Consider the following 15,737-nt stretch of genomic DNA (forward strand, 5'->3'; position numbering starts at 1 on the left):
AGATTCTCTATCTCATTCCTGTACTCTATCTCGTCATTGTTTGAGATCCGACCCACTATGGTGGTGTCGTCAGCAAACTTGAAAATCAAGTGGGAGGGGAATTTGGCCACCCAGTCATAGGTGTATAAAGAGTCTAGTAGGGGGCTGAGAACACAGCCCAGTGTTGAGGATGTTCGTGGAGGAGGTGTTGTTGCCTATCCTTACTGATTGTGGTCTGTGAATTAGGAAGTTCAGGATCCAGTCACAGAGGGAAGAGTTGAGGCCCAGGCCACGGAGTTTGGAGATGAGTTTCGTACGAATAATGGTGTTGAAGGCTGAGCTGTATTCAATAAATAGGAGTCTGACATTGGTGTCTTTGTTATCTAGGTGTTCCAGGGTTGAGTGCAGGGCCAGAGAGATGGAGTCAGCTGTGGGCCTGTTGCGGCGGTAGGCAAACCAGGCAGTCTGGGAGGCTGGAATTGGTTCATGCCATGACTAGCTTTTCGAAGCACTTCATAATGATGGATGTCAGAGCCACTGGCCGATAGTCATTAAGGCACGCTGCTTGGCTTTTCTTAGATACCGGGATGATGGTCATCTTCTTGAAGTAGATAGGGACCTCAGATTGTTGTAAAGAGAGGTTGAAGATGTCTGTGAATACCTCCGCCAGTTGATCCACACAGGATCTGAATACACGTCTGGGTACCCCATCCGGGCCAGTCGCTTTCCATGGGTTGACCTTCAAGAAAGCTGCTCTGACATCTGCAAGGGTGACCTCAGATATAGGTTAATCCAAGGCTTCCAGGGTGGAGGGCATGCTCTCGCTGACCTCTTGCTCAAAACGAGCGTAGATGCATTGAGCTCATCAGGGAGGTGTGCGTTGGAGCCAGTGATTTAACATGCCTTCACCTTGATGTGCAGGTTAAAGGAGTTCCTGTACTCTATTGCCCCTTAGTGTCCCATGATGTGTAGGTTAGAGGGATTAGCGGAGTATATGTGTGGGGTTACAGGGATAGGGTCTGAGTAAGATGCTCTGTTGGAGAGTTGGTGCAGACCCAGTGGGCTGAATGGCCTCCTTCGGCACCGTAGTCATTCTATAATGGAAACTTTTTTTTCTGCTGTGTTTTTGGATCTTTGGATGCAGGTGAACCTGTGGGGGTTGGGGGCTGGAAGTTGACATTGTTGTATCATTACTTTAACCTGTGTAAGAGCAGACTGCCTAAAAAAAATGTATCTGACTTTTCCACTTAACGAAGGGCCCGGGATGTTCCCTTGCTTCCCCTATCCCTCACCTGAGATAGCTCTGATGTGACCAAACCGGTTACCCAGCGCCAACCTGCTCTCTGCTTAAAGGGTCAAAAGTCATTATCGTCTCAACTGATGTCCCTCGCAAACAGAGACATGGCTCTCAATAAATTCTCCCTGCGTTTCTGTTGATTCAGACGCCTATAGAGATGAACCATTTGGTGGTACGAGAATAGAGACAGTAGGCATTGTTGGGAGGGGGAGGGGGAGAGAGTCATGTGCCAGAAGTGTTATTGTGTCAGTTTGATTTATTAAGTGAGCTTCATTTCACCGAATGTTCAGAGATATTTATTTCCCCAAAGGCTTCACGAAGATATGAACAGACCTGCATCCACAGATGTCATCATTGCTCATTTTACAGAGTCAGGAAATTTTCCCGACTGTAATTTGTCCGTCTAAAATTGCTGCAACGGAAGAATGTCACTTGTCTTCCCACTGCGTTCTCTCCCCATGAAAATCATTGCTCCCAAATAAATGCCCCGCTTCTCAATGAAGAAATGTTAGATCTTTAAGTTGCTTCTTCCCTCAGAAACGAATTTCAAGAAGAAGAAACCTCTACCAAGTGCACACTGGAGATAAAATAATAACGTAATTGGGGGGGGAATTTTTTCCAGTCTGGCTGCCACGGGAATGGTAGCGGGCGAGGGGCGGACCATGGAAAGGTCCGTTGACCTTGGACGGGATTTTCCAGTTTTGGGGGGGAGCTGGAAAATTCCACCCCATATTTCATGACCATTGCTGCATCGTGATCTGCTCCTGAATATCTACTGGATCGGAAACTTTGTTCCAATCTTTAATTAAAGCAGACACAGAAGCTGATGTTTAAGATCTTTAATGAAACGTCGCTTCTCCAACCAAGCCTTTGGGGCTTAAACCGCGATGCCAGGCTTGTGTTTCAGGTTTTGTTTCTGCTGATTGTTTGTACACAGTTAATCTGCTGTCAAAAATCCTTCAAGGGAACAAACGCACTAGCTCAATGAAAGACTTGCTGTTAATTCTTCTGTTTTTTGTAAAGATGTTGCATGCATGCCGGCCTGTCAAACAAATCAGACGCGAAACAAAACAGACTGGAAGATGGTACTGCTTTCTGACACAATGCTACCTAAATTTAAACCAGCCCATTGCACTGTGTCACGCAAAAGACAGCTGGACTCAACATTTGAAAATGACAAATCAATAATTTCATTGCTTGAAATCTCCTTAGCAACGCCGATTCCTCACATTCTGTCATCGCCAGGAAAACAAAGTCAAGTGAAAACATTATTCTCCTATTTTCACTGTCCTTCGCAACACATCCAAATCTGCAGACCCAGGACACGCACTGGGAGGTACGGTAAATCTCAGGCAGCGTTCCTGAAGCTGGCGACCTGCACAGTCACGGATTACGGTCTCATTTGCAGAGCATTACTTTTTAATTCCTATCAATAATGTGCCATTTCTGTCCTGCGAATCGACATTTCCCATGCCAGGGTTAATACTTCCGTCACCGCCGTGTGTTTGGGATTTCTGTTCAGCCGGTCGGTTGGAAAGTGCAGGGGTCTTTCTAGAATTTAGCAAAATATTCATGGCCCATTTTATAGAAATCTCGATATATCTGAGGTCACAGTTGGAGTGTCGTGTTAAGCTCTGGTCGCCACATTATTAGAAGGATGTGATTACTGGGGGGTGTTCAGAGGAGATTCACCAGGATGCTGCCTGGGATAGAACATTTAAGTTTTGAAGAGAGGTCAGATAGGCTTCCGTTGGCACAGATCTTGGTGACCTGATCAAGGTGTACAAAATTATGATGGACGTGGACAGAGTGGATAGGGAGCCACTGTTCCCCTTCGTTGAAGGGTCAGTCACAAGGGGACATAGGTTCAAGGTGAGGGGCAGGAGGTTTAGAGGGGATGTGAGGAAAACGTTTTTTACCCAGAGAGTGGTGACGGTCTGGAATGCGTTGTATGCGTTGCCTGAGAAGGTTGCCTCTTATTCTTTAAAAAGCACCTGGATGAGCACTTGGCACGTCATAACATTCAGGGCTATGGGCAAAGTGCTGGTAGATGGGATTAGGTGGGGGTGCATGTGTTTCTAATGTGTCAGTGCAGACTCGATGGGCCAAAGGGCCTCTTCTGCGCTGTATGATTCTATAATTCTATGATTCAATGTCTGGCTGGATGCGTGTCTGTTTGTTGAATGTGGTTCAATCTGAGATGCCGTAGCTAAAGAAGCCATTCCCTACGGACAAGCCCTCCGTATACACAGGATCTGCTCGGATCTGCTCGGATGAGGAGGATCGCAACAGACACCTCCAGACGCTGAAAGATGCCCTCATAAGAACAGGATATGGCGCTAGACTCATTGATCAACAGTTCCAACGCGCCACAGCGAAAAACCGCACCGACCTCCTCAGAAGACAAACACGGGACACAGTGGACAGAGTACCCTTCGTCGTCCAGTACTTCCCCGGAGCGGAGAAGCTACGGCATCTCCTCCGGAGCCTTCAACATGTCATTGATGAAGACGAACATCTCGCCAAGGCCATCCCCACACCCCCACTTCTTGCCTTCAAACAACCGCACAACCTCAAACAGACCATTGTCCGCAGCAAACTACCCAGCCTTCAGGAGAACAGTGACCACGACATCACACAACCCTAACACAGCAACCTCTGCAAGACGTGCCGGATCATCGACACAGATGCCATCATCTCACGTGAGAACACCATCCACCAGGTACACGGTACATACTCTTGCAACTCGGCCAACGTTGTCTACCTGATACGCTGCAAGAAAGGATGTCCTGAGGCATGGTACATTGGGGAAACTATGCAGACGCTGCGACAACGGATGAATGAACACCGCTCGACAATCACCAGGCAAGACTGTTCTCTTCCTGTTGGGGAGCACTTCAGCGGTCACGGGCATTCGGCCTCTGATATTCGGGTAAGCGTTCTCCAAGGCGGCCTTCGCGACACACGACAGCGCAGAGTCGCTGAGCAGAAACTGATAGCCAAGTTCCGCACACACAAGGACAGCCTCAACCGGGATATTGGGTTCATGTCACAATATTTGTAACTCCCACAGTTGCGTGGACCTGCAGAGTTTCATTGGCTGTCTTGTCTGGAGACAATACACATCTTTTTAGCCTGTCTTGATGCTCTCTCCACTCCCATTGTTTTGTTTCTTAAAGACTGGATTAGTTGTAAGTATTCGCATTCCAACCATTATTCATGTAAATTGAGTCTGTGTCTTTATAAATTCTGTTTGTGAACAGAATTCCCACTCACCTGAAGAAGGGGCTTAGAGCCTCGAAAGCTTGTGTGGCTTTTGCTACCAAATAAACCTGTTGGACTTTAACCTGGTGTTGTTAAACTTCTTACTGTGTTTACCCCAGTCCAACGCCGGCATCTCCACAGAAGGGAGAGAGACAGGGAGATGTTAAAAAAATCAAAGTTAAAATTTATTTATTAGTGTCACAAGTAGGTTTACATTAACACTGCAATGAAGTACCTGTGAAAATCCCCTAGTCGCCACGCTCTGGCACCTGTTTGGGTACTCTGAGGGAGAATTTAGCATGGTCAATGCACCTAACCAGCACGCCTTTCAGACTGTGGGAGGAAATAGGAGTACCCGGAGGAAACCCACACAGACACGGGGAGAACGTGCAGATTCCGCAAAGACTGTGACCCAAGCTGCAAATTGAACCCAGGTCCTTCACACTGTGAGGCAGCAGTGCTAACCACTGTGCCACCATGCTGCCCATAAAAAAAACAGGCAAGAGGGCAGGGAGAAGTTCAAAACAAAGTTCCTAGTACGGGAAGAAGACAGGGAAAGTAAAAGGTGTGCCTCAAAATTATTTTTATAGCATAGAGATGTACCATGACATATAAAAGCTTGGGAACCACTGCAGTGGAATAAATTTCTTGCGGCACATGTGCAATCTGCCCTCCAAACAATGATGGGGCGCGGGGGGCAAAGAATTTTGCACAGCGGCACATTCAGGATTTGTGAAGTATGCACATGTCTTGATTTCAAATGGCTAAATGAGCTGAAGTTATTTTCCTTTTTATTAAGCATACTCTTGATGGGGATCCAAGTGCCAGGGTTCAATTCCGGCTCTCGGGTCACTGTCTGTGTGGAGTTTGCACGTTCTTCCGGGTCTGCGTGCGTTTCCTCCGGGTGCTCCGATTTCCTCCCACAGTCCAAAAGATGTGTGGGTTAGGTGGAATGACCATGCTAAATTGCCCTTTACTGTCAGGGGGACTAGCTAGGGTAAATGCATAGGGTTATGGGGATAGGGCCTGGGTGGGATTGCTGTGGGTGCAGGCTTGATGGGCCAAATCGCCTCCTCCTGAACTGTCGGCATTCTATGATACTATTCCACCGGGGGAAAAGGTAGAGAAAATGGACACTGTCTCTTTGTAAAGTCACCTTCTTCGAAAGCCGCACGCCAGGCAAGTTTTGGAGCTCGTCCCACCACCCTTCCCAGCTGCTAATTTGATTTAAATCAACACGTTTGGAGTGGATAGCACTCTGTCTCCATGTGCAATGCTCCACGCGCAATCATTCTCTGCCCTTTCGAACATTCTCGCCTTCCGGGCACGCAACGGTAATGAATACCTCGTCTAAAGAATTACAGAGTGCTTTGTCTCACTTTGCATTGAAACTTCCAAGGGGTTTTTTTTTTGGATCCCGGGCCCTGTAAACAAGAGCGGATAGAATTTTAAATGACACAATGTAATTAGGCTGAATTCAGTCTGAGCTCACTCCATCCATCTGTCTGTGTGAACAAAACCTGAAGCACTCCATTATTAACCCCCCCATCTTGTTAATTCGCTTGCAGAGAGCTTTAAATGTCTCAGAACTGCACAAATTAAGCAGCTATAGTATTCAACGAGCAAGGCTAGCTCCTCCCTAAGCATCACCAGATGGTGGAAATCAACCCTAATCAAGTGGCCAAACCATTTCTATCTGATTAGAGAGCTTCTTAATCCCCTTGCACTGTCTGTTTTTTAAAAGTAAATATATTCTGCCTTTCTTGCTCTCCTCCCAGCACATAACTGAAAATAACTTATCCTCTCGGTTGTAAATAAGGAAGTGTTTAGTTCATTCTCTATTTTTAAACAGTTTCCTTTTAAACTATTATGACAAGCCAGATGTCCCGCTTTGCCACAAGTGAGCTCTGTCACATGCCTCGCATTCATCTTAATACAGCTGCCTAAAAGTGCTAGTGTATGTAAGGCTAATTATTAATTTATGGGGACGGATGAAGGAGTTGTTGCTGTAATGCAAAGCTTCACAGTGAGATGTTTTGCGACAGCACGGGGTTAAGTTACACCATGGTACGTACACCATAGCACCATACAATCCCTACAGTGCAGAAAGAGGCCTTGAATCATAGAATCCCGACTATGCAGAAGGAGGCCATTTGGCCCATCGAGCTTGCACCGACCACAATCCCACCCAGGCCTTATTCCCACAACTCCACATATTTACCCTACTAATCCCCCTGTCACTTGGGTCAATTTAGCATAGCTAATCAACCTAATCTGCACATCTTTGGACATCTGGCCCATCGAGTCTGCACCGATTCTCCGAAAGAGCATCCCTCCCTTCTGCCCTATCCCCAGTAAACCCATGCATTTACCATGGCTAATCCAGTTAATCTACACATCCTTGGATGCTAAGGGACAATTTAGCCTGGCCAATCCACCTAACCTAGATTCAGAAAGAATGTTTTTGATGGTTGGGGGAAGGGGGGGGTGCAGAACTAGGGGTCATTGTTTGAGGATAAGGGGTAAATATTGAGAACTGAGGTGAGAAGAAATTCCTTCACACAAGAGAGTGGTGAATGTGTGGAATTTATTGCCACAGAAAGTAGTTGAAGCCAAAACATTGTCTGATTTCAAGAAGAAATTAGATATTACCCTTGGAGCTAAAGGGATCAAGGGATATGGGGGGGGAATCAGGATATTGAATTTGATGATCAGTCATGATCAAAATGAATGGTGGAGGAGGCTCGAAAGCCTACTCCTTCTTCCAGTTTCTATGTTAACCCGTACATCTTTGGACTGTGGGAAGAAGCTGGAGCACCTGAAGAAAACCTACACAGACACGGGGAGAACATGCAAACTCCTCACAGACAGTGACCCAAGGCCAGAATCGAACCCGGGACCCTGACGCTGTGAGGCAGCAGTACTAACCACTGTGCCACCGGAATGTGGATACTGCATTCGGGGTGACACCGCACAGCAACAGGGGTAGAAGCTCTGGCTTGCTGAGATTCTGTGAAAGGCTTCTCTGTGGTATTAAAGATTAAATCTCCTCATATTGCATCGTTTTCTGCTCCCTCCCCCTCACCAGTGCACAGGCCCGCATTGCATGTCTTCACTTTGAAAAGCAAATTAGTTTGATTGCTACATGATAATGTTTATCGAACTATAAATAAAGATGAGAACTGATTTCAGCAGTACAACTGTCATCTCGACTAGATATAATTAAAATGCCTTGAACTTTATGACAGTTAAAGTAAAAGTGAATATTGACGAGGTTTGATTTATACTTGTTGTAGCTTGTGGCCAACATAAAGGTAGCTGTCTTTTTAACAGTCATCCCAGGCCGCTGCTTACACCATCAGAGAAAAAAAATGTGCACATTTCTAAAGGTTAAGCAGAGTGCAAAAACGAGAAGCAAGAAAAACTTGCATTGATATCACCCCCTTTTTTGACGAATGTCCCAAAAATCTCAGCCAATTAGGGGAGCTGATGGCCGAGTGGTATTATCGCTAGGCTATTAATCCAGAAACTCAGCTAATGTTCTGGGGAACCGGGTTCGAACCCCGCCACAGCAGATGGTGGAATTTGAATTCCAGAAAAGAAATCTGGAATTAAGAATCTACTATGACCATAAAACCTTTGTCGAGTGTTGGAGAAAGCCATCTAGTTCACTAATGTCCTTTAGGGAAGGAAATCTGCCATCCTTACCTGGTCTGGTTTAGATGTGATTCCAGAGACACAGCAATGTGGTTGACTCGCAACTGCCCTCTGAAATAGCCAAGCAAGCCATTCAGTAGGAGGGCAACTAGGAATGGACAAGAAATGCTGGCCAGCCAGCTGCGTCCACGTCCCATGAATAAATTTTTTAAGAAGTATTTTCAAAGTGTAGCCACTGTTGTAATGTTGGAAATGCCCAATTTGTGCACAGCAGGATTCCTCAAACAGATAATGTATCAGCCGCAATCAGGGATGAGCTCTCCTCTTCTTTGAAGTAGGGCCAAGGAATCTTTTTCAACTACCCAAGATTTACGTCTTATCCAGAATATAGCACCAGGACGCAGTGGTGTGGTGGTGCCGTCACTGGACTAGTAACCCATGGGACAATGCTCTGGAGGCGTGGGTTCAAATCCCACCATGGCAGATGGTGAAATTCAAATTCATTACAAGTCTAATGATGACCACAAGACCATTGTCAATTGTTGTAAAAACTCATCTGGTTCACTAACGTCCTCTAGGGAAGGGAATCTGCCGTCCTGGTGTGGCCTACATGTGACTTCAGACCCACTGCAGTGTGGTTGAGTTTTGAATGCTCTCTGGGATGGCATAGCAAGGCACTCACAAGGGCAGCTAGAGAGGGACAATAAATGCTGGCCAGTTATTGAAAAGGAAGTGGAACCCTCCCTCAGAGACAATCCAGTCTCTGGCATGAGATTTGAATCCTCTGATTCAGAGGCGAGAATGTGATCAACTGAGCCAAATCATTTATATAAAGGCAACAGTAAAAAGGACTGTGTTGATATATTTCTTGCCACAAAGCAGAGCGAGGGTTGAATTACCTTTAAATCTAGATCATCTGCACCTTCAGTGGGATAGGCCTTTTGGCACCTGGCCTGTACTGCCAGGTTAAAAAGTGATCTAATTGTTGGAGAGAGACTGATTCCGTCATTCAGTACCATTTCAATTGTTCGTAATCCCACTGGAAATACAAACACGATTTTGCATGTGAAAAATGCTCTGCTATCCCCAGAGTCCAAACCATTTTGCTCATGTATATTCTTGGAATCAGATGTAGATGCTGAATGCTGAAAAGGGAAACAAAAAAATCTCTAAAAGAAACCAGGGGAGCACCCATGTTTATGGGGGCAAAGAAAGTTTAGCAGAAGGCGAATCGGGGCGGCATGGTGGCACAGTGGTTAGCACTGCTGCCTCACAGTGCCAGGGATCCGGGTTCAATTCCGGCCTTGGGTGACTGTGCGGAGCCTGCACGTTCCCTGCGTGAGTTTCCTCCGGGTCCTCCGGTTTCCTCCCACAGTCCAAAAGATATGCTGGTTAGGTGCATTGGCCATGCTAAATTCTCCCTCAGTGTATCCGAACAGGCACTGGAGTGTGGCAACTAGGAGATTTTCATAGTAACTTCATTGCAATGTGAATGTAAGCCCACTTGTGACTGATAAATAAACTTTAACTGTTTGGGTACACTGTTGGGGTCAAATGAGGATGAGAAACCCGTACATTGTGGGAAACTGGTCCCTGAAGCTTAAAGGGGTGAACAGGCGCCGGAGCGTGGTGTCTAGGGGATTTTCACACTGACTTCATTGCAGTGTTACACAATAAATAAACTTAAACATTCGGCTGGACTAAGCAGTCCTCCTATTTTGTTCTTTAATAAACATGCTTTTTACGTTAGAATCATAGAAATCCTACAGCGCAGAAAGAGGCCATTTGGCCCATCGAGTCTGCACCGACCACAATCCCACCCAGGCCCTACCCCCATACCCCTACATATTTAGCCACTAATCCCTCTAACCTACGCATCTCAGGACACTAAGGGGCAATTTTAGCATGGCCAATCAACCTAACCCGCACATCTTTGGACTGTGGGCGGATACCAGAGCACCCGGGGGAAACCCACGCAGACAATATGCAAACTCCACACAGACAATGACCCAAGCCGGGAATCGAACCCAGGTCCCTGGTCTGTGAAACAGCAGTGCTAACCATTGTGCTACCGTGCCACCTGGAGTCGGAGAGTGTAGGAACAGTTTGAGTTACACCTCCCCTCAATGTAGGTCAATCCAAATGTGTTTCCATAGCGTGCGGGAGAGATGGAAAGAGAACACCACTACTGAATGATCATACATTTGCTTTTCAAGGACATGTCCCACATGATGACACAACCGTAGGAATATAATAGGAAACAAAGCAATAATCTCATTTTGGTGCAAGCAGTGGAGGTGGGGAGAATTAAAGTATCATAAGTGTGTGATTATACCCCTTGACCTTTCCAGTTGTGTCCTGCTATTAGAAGTTCATTGCCCAGAGTGAACAAAATGTTTGGCAAAACCTTTTTTTTTGCTTTCGACAGAGAGAGATCATAAGCAAGAGAGCAATGCTGAAATCTCACATAAGTCAAATGATGTAACGCAGTTGAAAAATAAAAGTTTTTTCTGCTGTTGGGAATTCACAAGGACAAGGGTATTAGGTGTTTTTGGATAAAGACAGAAAATGCTGGATAAACTCAGCAGGTCTGGCAGCAGCTGCGGTGAGAGAAACAGAGTGAATTGCCGCAATTTTACCATCTCGCCTGCCCGAGGCTCATAAGATCCCACCCAAGGCCAATAGAGAATGCCGTTCTGTGAGACTCACCCACCCCGATTCTGGGGGGCAGGCGAGGTGATAAAATTCCAGCCAATGTTTCAAGTCTATATGACCCCACACAGATATGTGGGGGTGAATTGTCCCGTTCCGCCTGCCACGGGAATCATAGCGGGCGGGGGGGTGGACCATGGAAAGGTCCGTTGACGTCAGGCAGGATCTTTTGGTTTAGGGATGAGTGCAGCCAGAAAATCCCACCCATGGACTCAAAATATTGGCCATAAATTTCCCATCCCGCCTGCCGTGGGAATCATAGCGGGCGAGACAGAAAGTTCGTGGGACCATGTAAAGTTCTGATGACCTCAGGCAGGAATATTCGGTCTTGGGGCATGCGTGGCTGGAAAATCCCGCCTGATAGCTTTTTTTCCTCGCTCCACAGATGCTGCCACCCTGGGGCAAGATTCTTTCACCTCCCCTCAGCATGTTTCTCGGTGGCGGGAGGTGGCGTGGTGTTCACTGGCTGCGGGATCTTCTGGTTCCGCCACTGTTAATGGGAATTCCCATTGAAGCCACCCCCACGCTGCTGGGAAGCCCGCAGCAGGGGGCGCACCGCTAGCGGGACCAGAGAATCCCACTGGCATGAACAGCCAGAGAATTCCAACCCTGTTGACTTGATCCAGCATTTTTCAGTTGCCGGGTCAAAGACTGGCAACAAAATATGTAACAGACTGGCAACAAAATATGTACAGTAAGAAGTCTCACAACACCAGGTTAAAGTCCAACAGGTTTATTTGGTAGCAAATACCATGAGCTTTCGGAGCTTGCTGCTCCTTCGTCAGATTGCTGACGAAGGAGCAGCAAGCTCCGAAAGCTTATGGTATTTGCTACCAAATAAACCTGTTGGACTTTAACCTGGTATTGTGAGACTTCTTACTGTGCTTACCCCAGTCCAACGCTGGCGTCTCCACAACAAAATATGTAACAGAACAATGGGCTGTCTTTAAAAAGATGGTTTGGGAACAGTCAGGGTTCTTTCCCGAGACATCTTCCATCGACATATAATTAGTTAAATGGTATTAACAGAGGCGTAGGGCCTATTGTGGACCAAAAAGGGAATGTATGTATGGAGGGCATTGCAGTTATTAACTTACCAAGGAAGAAAATGCTACCAAAACCATTTAGTGCAAAAATAACGAGATTATGCTGAACCTTTATAAAAACATCTGTTCAGCCTTCACTGGATAGTGTGCCAAATCCTGCACACCACACTGTGGTGTGAAGGGTGTGAAGACTTTAGGAACCGTGCAGAAAAGATTTACGAGAATGGTCCCAGAGACGAGGCATTATAGTGATGCAAATGGATTGGAGAAGCGTTAGTTAGTTAGATATGTTCAAGAGCCCTTGCGGCTAAAGGGATCAAGGGGCATCAAAGTGGGAGTGAGATACTGAAAGTGCATGATCAGCCATGATCATATTGAATAGTGGTGCAGACTCGGACGGCCAAATGGCTACTCCTGCTCCGATTTTCTATGTTTCTATGTTTTTAAGCTGGGGCTTAGAGAAGAGAAGGTTGAGAGGAGCTTTGATCGAGGTGTTCAAAATCAAGAGGGGTCTGGACAGAGCGGTTAGGGAGAACTTGTTCTCATTAGTGGAAGAGTCAGGAAGCAGAGGATACAGATTTAAGGTGATTATGGACATGAGGACAAGCATTTTGTTAAGGAGTGAGTGTTTGGGGTTTGGATGGCATGGCCTGAGTGTGCTGGAAGGAGATCCAATTGTGGCTTTCCAAAGGGAATTAGATCGTTATCGGAAGAGAAAAATAAATTGCAGTGCTATGGTAAAGGGCAGGGGAGAGAGACTAAACTGAGTTGGTCTTTCAGAGAGCCAGCACAGACATCAAAGGCTGAATGACCCCCTTCTGCGATTTTATTTGAAATGTCCATAGTAGTGACCGCATCTGTTAACTTATCCCAAATGTGAACAGGTTCTGTCTAACTTTACAGCACATCCTTTCTTATTCATAATTTGCTAGTTTTGTAGTACATGCCCTGATATTTGAACTCTCCACCATGGTGTAAGTTTGCTTGGATTAACTCTTTCCATGATTTTAAAATCATAATTTGATCAAGTTGAAGTCACGATTTATGGAAGACAAAGCCAACTCATTTCATCTTTCCACAAAGCCTAATCCCCAGAATCAGAATTTCCATTGCCAAAGTCTAGCCAGAGATATTTGTTAAACTCTCAGAATTGCTACTTGACTGTGCATCCTCTCAAAAGGCGAGGAATTCTTAACAGAGGTAAATAAATTAAAGCTTTCTTCACAATCAGGTTACAAATGGTGACATACAATTTGTTCGGGCACGTGCAGTTTTCAGTGTGTAGTTTCTTATTCGAGGATATGTAGGCATGGGAATTTTGATGAGAGATCAATACAAACAATGGAGAATACAGATTAATTAGTTCTTTTTATTCATTCACAAGATGTGATCATCGCTGTTAATGCTTTGTTCCTGGATTTCGACCCAAGGATGATGATTAATTGGATACATTTCCACGTCAGGGTGGTGTGTGACTTGGAGGGAGCTTACCAATGTTGATGCTCTCATCCTGCCCTTGTCCTTCTAGATGGTGGAGGTTGCGGGTTTGCTTGTCGAAGCAGCCTTGGCAAGTTGATGCAGTTTCATTTTTAGATGGTACACATTGCAGTCGCTGTGTGCCAGTGGTAGAAGGATTTGATTTGATTTGGTTTGATTTATTATTGTCACATCTGTTAGTATGCAATTAAAATAATTGTTTCTTGCGCGGTATACAGACAAAGCATACCGTACATAGAGAAGGGAAGGAGAGGGTGCAGAATGTAGTGTTACTGTCATAGCTAGGGTGTAGAGAGGATGGGGTACCAATCAAACCGGCAGCTTTATCCTGGATGGTGTCATGTTCCTTGACTGTAGTTGGAACTTTACTCAATCCATCACACTCCTGACTTGTGTCTTGCAGAAGGTGGAAAGGCTTAGGGGAATCAGGGGGTTGAGTCACGCACATACACACCAGAGAATTGCCAGCCTCTCAACTGCTTTTGTAGCCACAGTATTTGAGTGGCTGGCCCAGTTAAATTTCTGGTCAATGGTGACCCCCAGAATGTTGGTGGTGGAGGATTGGACAGTGGTAGTGATTTTTGATGAATGTAGGATACAGTGATGAGTTAGTTATGAAAATGATGAGGCTGGAACTGGCCAATCAATATCTTACCATAACTGAAATGGATAAGGCCACACTTTCCAATAGTTCAAATTATTTATCATGTCTCATTGGGAATGATTTTGATGCGCCAGTAGGACAAAGGTAGTAAGATCACAATTACTTTACTGTGTGACTACCTGAGTCTTCACTACAATATTTATTTGTGCTATTATTCGGTTGCACAGTGGTTAGCACTGCTGCCTCACGGCACCAGAGACCTGATTTCAATTCCTGACTTGGGTCACTATCTGTGAGGAGCCTGCACGTTCTCTGCGAGTGTTTCCTCCGGGTGCTCCGGTTTCCTCCTGCAGTCCGAAAGATGTGCTGTTTAGGTGCATTGGCCATGCTAACTTCTCCCTCAGTGTATCCGAACAGGCGCCGGAGTGTGGCGACTAGGGGATTTTCACAGTAATTTCATTGCAGTGTTAATGTAAGCCTACTTGTGACACTAATAAATAAATTTTAATTTAATGTAATATCAAAGGGAGAGTCTTTGTGATTTTCTTTCTAAGAGGGGGGACGAATCATCAGGGTTGTGCGTCATTGTCATCGCAATGTTCTCAAGTAGAAGACATCACTGTGTCACTTGCGCTGGGAGGCAAACGCTCCTCATATCTGATAAGGAGACTGCTGCAATTTCTGTGCAGTACAAATATCATTTTACCCACATTAAGCATTCAGGTCCAGCAAACATTGATTAAAAAGTATGTGTCCTCAAGGATATGTGACTAAATTACTAACCTGTCCCTTTTTATAAAGTGTCTGCGCTGCTGTTTAGAAATTTATCACATGATGCCCAGTTGAATGCTATCTAGCCAAAGTACTTTATGTATTCAGATTTCACCATCGGAGGAAGAGATAGAAAGAAAATCTGCTTATCCGTGAAGTACTCTTTATCTGATACTGACCAAACAGACACGGCTATTTATAGATGGCTTGTCAATCACAATATTGCCAGTTAAAGGGGAAGTACAGACTGCCAAATTGTGCCATAATCTGCAGTATTATTAAAGAAGCACATGTGCTGATATGACGCCTCCCAGTCATCTCTTGTAACCTGCTTAATACCTTCAGAATACCAACTAAAGGCAGCCTGGAAGCAGTCATTAGCTGCTGAAACATTTAAAAGCTGTGATCCTTTACCCACTTTTCTATTGATGGTGTCACATCTGTGTCTTTTTATGTGACTTTGAAAAGTTGCAACATGGAGACAGGCCATTCAGCCCAACAAGGACATGTTAGCATTCATCCTCCATGCATGTGACCCTAATTCATCGAAATCACAGAAGCGTAGAAACCCTACAGTGCAGAAGGAGGCCATTTGGCCCATTGAGTCTGCACTGACAACAATCCAACCCAGGCCCTACCCCCATAACCCCACATATTTACCTCGCTAATCCCTCTAACCTACGCATCCCAGGATACTAAGGGAAATTTAGCATGGCCAATGCAACTAACCTAGAGGAAACCCACGCAGACATGGAGGAGAACATGCAAATTCCACACAAAAAATGACCCAAGCCAGGAATCGAACCCAAATTGCTGGAGCGTGGAGGCAGCAGTGCTAACCACTGTGCCCCCTTGACTGTAAAATTCTTTTTTAATTCATTTATGGGATGTGGGCATCACTATTGGCCCA

Source organism: Mustelus asterias, chromosome 10 (assembly GCF_964213995.1).
Source record: "Mustelus asterias chromosome 10, sMusAst1.hap1.1, whole genome shotgun sequence".
Classification (NCBI taxonomy): domain Eukaryota; kingdom Metazoa; phylum Chordata; class Chondrichthyes; order Carcharhiniformes; family Triakidae; genus Mustelus; species Mustelus asterias.